The sequence below is a fragment of the Canis lupus genome, chromosome 23 (genome assembly GCF_048164855.1).
Source record: "Canis lupus baileyi chromosome 23, mCanLup2.hap1, whole genome shotgun sequence".
NCBI lineage: Eukaryota > Metazoa > Chordata > Mammalia > Carnivora > Canidae > Canis > Canis lupus.
In genome coordinates this window covers 45963874-45975180 of record NC_132860.1, presented here as the reverse complement: position 1 = coordinate 45975180, position 11307 = coordinate 45963874, and positions in this window count along the sequence as shown.

The window sequence follows — 11307 nt, the reverse complement described above, 5'->3', positions numbered from 1 at the left end:
TTGGAGGCAAGGGTTATCTGTAATTTTTTTAAGTCATTGATGGGCCAGTGATAAGTGCTTGCCAGGTAGTTGGTCGTGGTACATTATCTAGCACTATAGGTTCTTATGCTGCTTGAAACATCTGCAGGACTCACAGTAGGACTGGGTGTAAGTCAGTTTGGCCCTTTAGTTCTGAAAATTTCATAATGGAGGGAGTTTCAAGTAACCAGAAGTTCCAATCATCCCACAGGGGTGAGTGTTACTCTCATTTCCCATAGCTTTTCTTTTTTTTTTTTTTTTTTTTTCCCATAGCTTTTCATCCAGTGATCTGATCTATTATTTCCAGATATTTTGGGGTCTGAATAAAGGGGAATAAAGAAGCTAGATACCAAGAAAACACTCTGGAGTGCCTGAAACATAAGAATACAAAGTCAGTTCATTTGACTTTTCCACCCATTTCTGTGGGCTTTGCCATCAAGAGTACCTTGAAAGGCTGTAGGTAAAGCTCTGGGTGGAGTTGTCCGGTACATAGCTGCCTCTCACTAAATCTTACTTCCTCTCCTCACTCTCCTCCTATAAGAGATCCTCATACACACCCACAGTATTTGGGCAAACCTAAAAGTTGATCAAAGAAAGAGAAACAAGAAAGTACAGTGCAGTGGCTTTAGCAGCTGTCAAGCTATGTGGCTTTGGATGTTTTTCACTTGAGTTATTGAGTGACAACCACTTGCAAGTTAATTATCTCTCTATATCCGTTTATCAGTTCTGTGAGATGGGGCTTGTTATTCTCACAGTTACAAATAAGGACAATGATTATCAGGAAAGTTAGAAAGTTCCCAAGATCTACAGTTTATGAGTGCAAAATCTTGATTAAAACCCAAGGTCTCGGGATCCCTGGGTGGCGCAGCGGTTTAGTGCCTGCCTTTGGCCCAGGGCGTGATCCTGGAGACCCGGGATCAAATCCCACATCGGGCTCCCAGTGCATGGAGCCTGCTTCTCCCTCTGCCTGTGTCTCTGCCTCTCTCTCTCTCTCTCTCTCTCTCTGTGACTATCATAAATAAGTAAAAAAAAAAAAAACCAAGGTCTCTTTAACTACAGGTTATGGTTCTTCTCTCCATACCTCCTGATCTTTGGCTCTGAAAGCGGCATCTTTAAGATCTTGTCCCAGCTCTAAATATCTACATGGTTTATTATTTAATTCATTAAAAAATAGATGTTTTACTATGCCAGCTGTAGCTGAAGAATCAACATGAAATTTAAGATCTATGTTGACACATACACACACACAATAATCATAATGCAGGACGGAAGCAGGAACAGTCACTAACTTCTGTACAGAGAAATTGGTCTTGCTGAGCAGACCAAGAGAGACTTCCTGGTAGCGGAACAACAGGATCTAGACCTCAAATGTCTGCTGAGTGTTCAAAGCAAGAGATCCCTCTATTTCCCAGGCGCCAAAGCTCCCAAGATTTTTCCATTTCCATTTTAAAGTTCAATTCATCTCAATTCTTTCAATTCATCATTTTTCTCATTTCTTCTATAAATCACACATACATCAATATTCAAGTAATACTGAGCTTACTGTCAAGACGTTCCTCTCAGTTTGTGAAGAGAAGGGAGAGAGTTTCAAACCTTTGTCAATTAACAGAACTCTGCTTGGTTAGAAATCATACAAAATTAGCAAACAAGAGTGCCACTCATCGTGTGCCAAGTGTGGTTCTAAGTGCTTTACATATATTATTCTCATTTAATACATATTATCATCCTATGAGATAGATACTATTAATATTTACATTTTACAGAGGAAGAAACTGAGACTCCATCAGTTAAATAATTTACCAAAGATCACTCAGCTATCAAGTGTCAGAGCCCGGGTGTAAACTAGCAAAGGCTGGTTCTAGAGAATGTGCTCTACACCATTATTCCACATGGTAGGCTTACCCAAATGGATTTACCTGGTTTATTGCTTTTAAGCAATAAAAGGAGAAAAATGAGCATGATTCTAAATATTTGGGGAAAACCAAAAGTGTTGTTAGTTTGCTTGTTTTACTATAAACTTTTGGCTTCCTAAATAGTCATAGTTTAGTCGTCTAAATTTTGTAGGCTGACATTTGAAAATTATTGTTAAAGTATTTATATTGTTATTTTCCTAACTGTAAATGTAAATGAAGGTCATTATAGAAAAAAAATTAAAATATAGACTAGATAAAGAGGGAAACAAGTCACTTATGAGATAACCATATTTATATTTTGGAGAATTTACATTCTAGTCAATTATTTTTTCCTGTGTATATCTAGGTCTTTGCCTTCTGAATACACAGATTGAAGATCATGGTATACCCAGCTCAGCACCTCAAGTTTTGTCCATGTTGTGTTTTGTTACTAAAATTTTTTCTAAAGACTCATCTGTTTTTCTTTTTAAGATTTTATTTGTTTATTTGACAGAAAGAGAATGAGAGACCACAAGAAGGGGCGAGCTGCAGAGAGGAGAAACCGACTCCCCTCTGAGCAGAAAGCCATATGCAGGGCTCAATCTCAGGGTCCTGGGATCATGATCTGAGATGAAGGCAGCCATTTAACTGACTGAGCCCTAAGGTCTCATCTTAATAGTAGAAAAAATATTATTCCACCAAGTGGATATTCTAATTTATTTAATCAAACCTCTGTGTTAGGCACTCAGGCTATCTCTATTTCCCTTGTTAAAATAAATGCTTCCATAAACATCTTTGCACATTTTGTTAACAGCATGACTTTTTTAGGCTCTATTAGGATTGTATCCTATTTACTTACTTACTTAAGTAATAAATTCTGCAAATACTAAATACCCATGATAAGCCAACCTGCAGTCAAGGGGCTACTGTACTACGGTGTTACTGGCTCAAAAGGGTCGAATATGGTTACAAATCTTATACGTGTGGGCAACTGCTTCACTTGAAAATTTTTCTGGTAATTTATCCTACATAAACTGCTGGAGACTGCATTTTACTGAATCCTATATGGATTAAGGATCATATTTTCCAATTTGAAAGGTGAAAAATTATATTTCATCATCGCCTTTGTACTTTTTTATTTCTAGTAAGGTTATACCTCTTTTGTATATGTATTATTCATAGATGTTTAATTTTTAAACTCTTTTTCAGGCTTGGTCTAATTGAAGAAATTTCTCATCTCATATTTCTTTATAGCTGGAGAAAATGCAAAAATACTCCCTGAAAGCCTTAATGTTGCCTTTTAGTACCCATAAAAGTCAAGGTCAGGCTTTTAATACATCTAGCTCTCAGGCGTCTGGGCTATTGGAAAACATTGAAACAGACCCACTCTAGAGTTGAGGGGCTCAGAATGACATGGACAGGGGCATTAAACAAAATTGGGCCAAAGGTATAAAATCTGTTGGTCTCTGGGAAGTTAAACACATGCTGTATCAACAGTTGGAGTTCTTCTTTTTACAAAATATTTTTGAAATCCCAGGTTTGTCTCTAGGGCTAACTGCAAGTTGACATAACTTAATTAATGTAGTAATGTTACTTAAGTAACATGTGTGTCTTACTGAATCCCATATGCATAAAGTACTTCAAGGTACTTTAAAAAGCATTTTTGTAACCTATTCTCAGAAATGACATCCCTTCACCTCCACCATATTCTATTAGTTAGAAGTGAGTGGCTGGGTCCGGTGATCCCAGGAGGACATGAATGCCAGGAGGTAGAGGTCGTTAGAGACTGTCTCAGAGGCTGCAAATTACACTCTAGCCTTAACGGTCTTATAAGGGACTTTGTCTGTCTTGTTTGCGACATCACCCCTAGCACTTCAACTTGAACTGGCATACAGTAGGCATTAAATAAATATTGTTTAGCTAATTAACATATTAATCTGATAGATTACAATAGACTGGAAAAAAGCAAAGTCTGTGAAGTCAAACAGACCTGACTTAAATTCTCATTTTTGCCACTCAGTAGCCATGTAATCTGAACATATCCCCTCAATGTCCATAACTGGAAAGTGAGGGTAATAACTCCCTTGCAGAGTCTTTTACAATTCACTTTGATCATATATACACATAGGTATACATATCATACAGATTCACTTCATATCATCTCTATCTATCTATCTGTCTATCATCACAATTCAAAAAATAATTCTTGGGACACCTGGGTTGCTCAGTGGTTGAGCATCTGCCTTTGGTTCAGGTTGTGATCCCGGGGTCCTGGGATTGATTCCCATATCGGGCTCCCTGTGTCTCTGCCTCTTTCTCTCTGTGTCTCTCATGGATAAATAAAATCTTTTAAAAAATTAATAATAAAATAGGACACCTATAACAATATACTGTAATAAATGTTATGTGAATGTGCCCTCCCAAAATATCCTACCATGCTGCACTCCACCTTCTTCTTGAGATACCGTGAGATGCTAAGATGCCTGCATGAGGAGTAGAAGTGAGTGACACAGGCACTGAGGCAGAGCATTAGGCTACCATTGGCAAAAGGTCAGAAAGATCATCTGCTTCTGGGGGGCTGTGTGACCCCTGGTAACTTAGGCTGTGGGAGAAACTGCAGATAAGAGGGGACAACTATAACAAACCTGTGGCAACACAATGGGGACTCTGAGGAAGCTCCTTAATTCAGGCACTCTGCTTAGGTAAAAAACTCTTTGAAATGGGTCACAAAGAATAAAAGGTTCCTTCCTATAGTTCACACTCATCAAGCTCTTACTCCATGCTAAAGAAAGTGCTAGGCAGGCGGTGGAGAAAAAAACTGAAAAGCCAGGTGGTCTCATGGGAAATAAAAGGGTAGGGGGAATAGATGGGTGTGGATTTCAGAAGAGGAAAGTTCAAGGCTTGGTTAGGAGCTAGTAGTGTGGCTAGAATATATAAAGTGCAGGGATGAGGGGACCTTGGCAGGGGTGAGGGGAAGCAGGCCAGAGGGAACAAGCTGGGTCCTGATGTGAAGAGCCCCACGTGCCAAGCTGAAATGTTTCCTCAGGATTCTGTGGGCAGCATCAGGCTGTCGAGGTGGTATGTAGAGGGTTGATGTTATCAGATCTGTGTCTACAAAGATCCCTCGGGCACTTGGGTTGTACATATAGGTTGAAGAAGAGCACCATGTGTCAATTCTTTAGGCAAGAAATAACAGAGTCCTGAATCTCAAGGGCAAGAACAGTGAGAAGATGGGGAAGGATTTAAGAACTAGATTGGAGGAAGAAGCGCTATAAAATAACAGGGATGCCTGCATAGTCCCAAAGCATTTGTAGACTCTTCTGAGTCACCTGCTCTACCCCTATTTCACAGGTAAGAAAACTTTCTACTAGAGAGGTCAAGTAACTAGTCCAAGATCACACAACTGCCAGCTTTACCTACTCTGAAGTGACACCAGTAATTTGGATAATTGCCATACAGGTTAATTTCTCGGGGCCACTAAAACAAAATACCACAAATTAGGTGGCTGCTGAAAACAAGAGGCTAACGTCCAGGATCAGGGCGCCAGTAGGACTACACTTCCTCTAAAACCTCATGGGGCACCCTTCCTTGCCTCCTCCTAGTTTCTGGTGCTTTGCTGTCAATCTTTGGCATTTCTTGGCTTATGGATCCTCTTCACATGATATTCTCCCAATCTGCCTCTGTCTTTGCACTGTCCTCTTCTTATAAGGCTACCACTTCTATTTGGTGGAGGACCCACACTTTTCTGGTGGGATCTCATGTCCTCTAATTACAGCTACCACAAATCTGTCCTCAAAGAGGTTCACATTCGGAGATGCTTGGGGGTCCTGGGGTACCTAGGGCTCCATTCAATCGCCCCACTCCTTCCTCAGTGGGGAGGGTGGGGAGAACACAATTCAATTCAACCTGTAACACCGTATCAGGTTGTCTGCTGCAAAAGGGCATTCTCTTAGAATAAATTGGCTCTCCGTGCCTCAATACAGGTCTTTACAATATCTCTTAGGACCTATACACCTATACATGGAGGTCTAGTGCTTCAAAAATAGGCAGGTCTTGACTCTAGTAAAGGTAAATCAACTTGGATTCAAAGAGATTGGAATAACAGAGGAAGAGTGAGGTAATCTCAGACTCTGCTTCAGGGTTTCCCCCTCAGCATTCGCACCCTGCTGTCCTAGCACCAAGGGATCTCTCATAGGTCCCCGAGCCTGGTCACAAGCTATCAGTTTATCTGTCTGTAAAGTGGGGAGAAGGTAGCTTCTCAATTCTTTCTCCATGGTGCAACAAGCGTTGGGTGAACAGAGAATCCGTGACATTTTATCTTCCATGGCAAAAGCATTTTTCAGGAGTAAGGCCCAGTGAAAAGAATCAAATCTTACCCTTCTGTAGTCTTCTAGACTGCTGACTACTGAGGAACAAGAATCTAAAATAGCTGATTTGGCCACGAGCAGGAAATGCACTCCCCCACTTCCTCCCGCCTCCCTCCTCCTCTGGGCACCACAGCTGCTCTGACCTCTAACCTGCCCTGGGGTTTTCACATCCCCACACAATCCCAGTCTGCCCAGTCTGCAGAAAGCCTTTCTCAACAACTCTGGGCACCAGGAGCGTGTCCCCTTGAAGGGTGTTCAGATGCTGAAGGGGAAGAATGAAAACAGGATGAGTTCAGATACTTCTCAGTTACATCTTTCTTGTAAAGAGTGCCAGGGCATTTATAGAAGTATTTGGAGGCCCACTGTGTTCCTCTCAAGGCTCCCAGAAAAGTGAAACTTAGATCACACCAAAGCACCTTCATCTGAGCTTGGGGTCATTCAAACAGAGCCTGAACAAAATTTAATTTTGCTCTGGCGGTAAGGATTTGCGGAGCAAATTAATGCTGGAGTGTAAACAAGGCATCTTGAGTCAGCCTAAGAGACTGTAAAGGACAACCTGCTTTCAAAGCTTGGAAGCAATCCTTTTACATGCTAATTACAAACCCTTCGGTGTTTGTGAAAGCCAGTTCCTCTGGGATTTCTATTTGCCAACAAGTTGTTTATTTCCAGTTTAAAGGAAGGGAAGGGTCTATGAATTATTGAGCAGCGACCCTGTGTTTTGCCTGTACTGGATGAGAGATTGCTTCTCTTGGTCTTAGAGGCCATCCTTGGACCTAGCATTGCCCCGGTCCGCACCTGGGGAAAGGAGATGTGACCCAGGGTGCAGAGCTGGCAGTCCCTGGAGCTGGATTTCAAACCCAGGCAAGCCTGGACGCCAGAACCTGTGGGCCCATCTCCTGCATGTTATCAACCTTCAAACATAAGTCTGCTTCTTCGGAGGACAATCATCATATGGTTTCACTCATACATGGAATATAAGAAATGGTGAAAGAGATTATAGGGAAAGGAGGGGAATTGAGTGGGAAAAATTAGAGAGGGAGACAAACCATAAGAGACTCTTAACTCTGGGAAACAAACAAAGGGTTGTGGAAGGGGAAGTGGCTGGGGGGGATGGTGACTGGGTGATGGGCACTGAGGAGGACACTGGGTGTTATACTACTATATGTTGGCAAATTGAATTTAAATTAAAAAATGCAAAAAAAAAAAAAGTCTGCTTCTTTCTAAAGTATATTCCCAAATTCAGTGTTCTTAGTATTTCAGAATGGTCTGCCTCTAGCCCAAATTAGCTAGCTCTTGTAAACTCAGCTTTCATTTCAGTAACAAGGAGAAGGAGGCATTCAGCCAAGAAGCAAGCTGTCAGAGGAGAGGGAGATTGCAGGTCTGGGCTAACACATCCTAGCCTGTGGTGCTTCCTGAGCTCTACCAACCACTCTGCAAGAAGATGCAATGGAAAATCACTCCCTCTTTGTTATATCTTATTTTTTCTTTGGGGAAGATGTGTTTTCAGCACTCACAGGAAAGACAGACTGCCTGTGGCCTCATGGTGCAGGCCAGGCAGGCGAGGATCCTGCCTGGGAACATAATAAAGTGCGATGCCAATGCCAATGCCAATGCCAGGTAGGGAGGTTTAACCCTTTGTGACCTTTCCAGTACTGCTGGCACTGTCTATGAGGTCAGAAAACCCGACAACAGTCGGGTTACAGCATGGTTTTAAAACTGCTACGGAGGTCTACCCTCCCCCACCATGAGGCAATATCTACAAGTCATATCCTTAAACTTCCCACTTAGACTTATTTTTAAAGCATACACCAAACACATTTTAGTGAAATTGGAGAACTGGAGCCTTTGACCCAGAAATGAAACAGCCGTTGGCTTCCAGACTGCTTGTCATGAGACAGAAGACTTGAAACACCAGAAGCAAGTTCAAACCCTATAATGTGCAGTATCACTCTTTAGATGTGCCAGGAGCTGCCCAGCAGCACATAGTGCATGAGACAAAACAAGTTTCAAACAATTATAAGGCGCAACATATAAATCAAGCATTTAAAATATTTATTGATTCAGAAATGTTTGAGGCAAAAAAAAAAAAAACAAACAAAAACACTTGCATCCCTAGGGCTCTTATTACCCCCATAGGACTGTTTGGATGCAAATAATCTTAACTATTGGTACCCTTCACCTAAGGAGCCTTTCAGCCTCAGCTTCAAGTGCAGGGGAAGTGCAAATAGCCTCTGCACTTCAGAGTGGAGTTTGCTTTGCTAGGAAACCGTTGAGCAAAATCCCAGCACGCTCTGATTCACTCCGCCTGCTGATTGGCCGCTCTCCTGGCCGCTGACATCATCCTGTTGCTGGGTGGAAACTGCTGCACCGCCGTCCATCCTGCCTGCAGATTCTAGAGAAGGCGACCTTGTACTCAACAGCGAAATCACATTGTAGCTCAAATGGAACGCTCTCCTTCTGCGATCCTTTCCATCACCTTAGGCCTCTTAAATAAGAGCACGCACGCCTGCAACCCCCCACCCCACCCCATAACGGTGCAAAAGCTTTTGCATGGCACTCTCTCCTCCAAGCTACACAACCCAACCTCCTTCTAGAATACCTTCCTTCTTTGAGGGTAGATGGTCGATGTTGTCTACATCTCCCAATGAGGCTGGCTTTCCGATCGGTGTATGTTTACCTTTATCAACAGAATTGAAGTCTGTTCTTAACTGCTACTTGGATAGTGAGCAGTACTTCGGACTTTCTGTAATAAATGCTTCCCCAACTGTCATTCTCCTAGTGTTCTGTGAGCCATTGATAAAGGGGGAAGGGATGGCAAAGGCCAACTGGGGTATTGCCCTTTACAGTTTGCAAAGTGCTTTTTACATTCATCCTCATTTGTCCCTCACAACAATCCTATGACTAAGTATATGGCTTCCTCCATTTTATAGATAAGGAGCCAAGCCCCTCAACATTAAATTCTTTGCCAGCCACATAGTCAAAAATGACAAAGCTGGAACTCTAACCCAGGCTTTCTGACTCTCATTTCTGAACTTTGTCCACTCAGACATAACATCTTTCAGCCCAGGGAGACTTTAGTGGCTTGCAAAGGTCAGTCCAAAGTGGCTAACCCAGTGTCAGAACTGACCCAGCAAACCTCATTCTCTGCGCAAGACCCTTTCTTCTAAACCTCTTGTGAGCTCTCAAGACACCATTCTTCAGGTTTTCTTTAGGGATGCTCTTAGATACACATTTATTTTAAAAATCCCTAGGCTTTCACTTATTAAGTGAAGCTTTAAGGGGAAAAAATAGAAGGCTAATATTTCAGATGCACATTTGCATACATTACATAAGACTTCTATAAGGGGTAAGCTTTTCTAGTTGCAAGGTTTATTTTAAGTTTTAATGGAATGATTTTGACAGAGTAGAAATAGCAGGCTTCATACCAGCTCAAGTAACTTAGGTGGCAGAGGCATTTCTGCCGTGGAAAGTGGGGCTCCTCCTCATCTCATCTCGGGAGGAAACACTGGATTTCTCTTGTTGATCTCCAGCTGGGATGATTAACCACCATTTGCCTGGCTTTCATCTTGCCTGGCCAGGGCTTTGCTTTCATCTCATTCATTGCTCCAAACCCTTGCTCTCTTCAACTTTTTTTTTTTTTTTTTAAGATTTTATTTATTTATCTGAAAGAGAGAGAGTTGGAGCACAAGGCAGGGGGTGGAGGCAGACTCCCCACTGAGCGTGGATCCTGACTTGGGGCTGGATCCCAGGACCCTGATATCATGACCTGAGCCAAATTCAGACACTTAACCGAGTTAGCCACCTGGGTGCCCCCTCTCTTCCACCTTTTATGCACATTTGAAATATTTCAGCTTCCCTAAGTTATTTTTACATAGGCAGAGAAAGAAACCACCGAGTTACTCCTTGGAGCCCATCACATCTGGTTTGCTTAGGCAAAAACAATACTCCCTCAGCCATCCTGATTTTTAAAGGAGACAGACTCCTTCCACAAGGACTTCAGAGACTTAAATGTTGGAGGAGGGGATGAGAAGTGAGGGTACAGATGACTCAGACCTGAAACTGTAGGCGTTTATTTTCTATCTTGATCTTTTGTGACTGCAAGCACAAAAACATAGTACTGTGACTTCTGTTCTACAATTTAGCTGATCTCCAGGTACTGTGAATGCTTCCATCTATCCTCCCAATAGTTACCTTTCCTCCCTTTGGGTATATTATGGGACTATGTGTCCCACTTAATCCTCATGTATCCTGACTCCTGTGTGCAACTTCTGTATACATGGGTCAGTCTCTGAAATTGCTTCATTTTACACTGCTCCGATGTTCAGGTTTTCACTACCTGTGGAAGTACAAACTTACTGATGCTGGTCTTTCTGTGTTATTTTAAGGTAACACAATTTTTCATATTGAACAATAAAATCTTGGTCTAATGAACTCTCTGGAGTGAACCTGGGCAGTCTCCACATCCAATGCTTCCCACTCCCTCAAGTGAATGCACCACACCTTTGCTCCTGCTGTCCCTTTGCAAGAAACGTTTGTCTTAAAAAAGGCACAGAGTTAGCACTCAGTAAATGTTGAAGAAAAAAAAATCCTATGGCCACATAGCTGGTTGGTGGTGGTTAAAACTAAAATTAGATCCCAACCTCACTTAAACAAATATTTTTTTTTTATAAAGAAACACATTAATGTAGGTTAAGACATTTGTACAGTATCTAGCCCATTCTAAAGCTCCAGGCCTGAAAACTCTCTCCTAGGATTCCAGGAGCTGGATCATCCCTTTCTCTTAATCCACCCAACTCCCTCTCCCTGCCTTTTGATCTCCCCTAGGAGATTCATTTTGCCTAGAAAGTGACAGATAAAATCAAGTCAACAGAGCATCTATCATGTTCTGAGCTAGATGATCTCCAAAGGTACTTCCAGAATGGCCCCCTGAATCCCTGGGCCTTGCAAAATTATACTCAGGCTCTGGAATCAGGTGTCCTTCAAACCTCAGCTCTGCAATATAGGAGCATGCTGAGAAGGGAACAGATCCC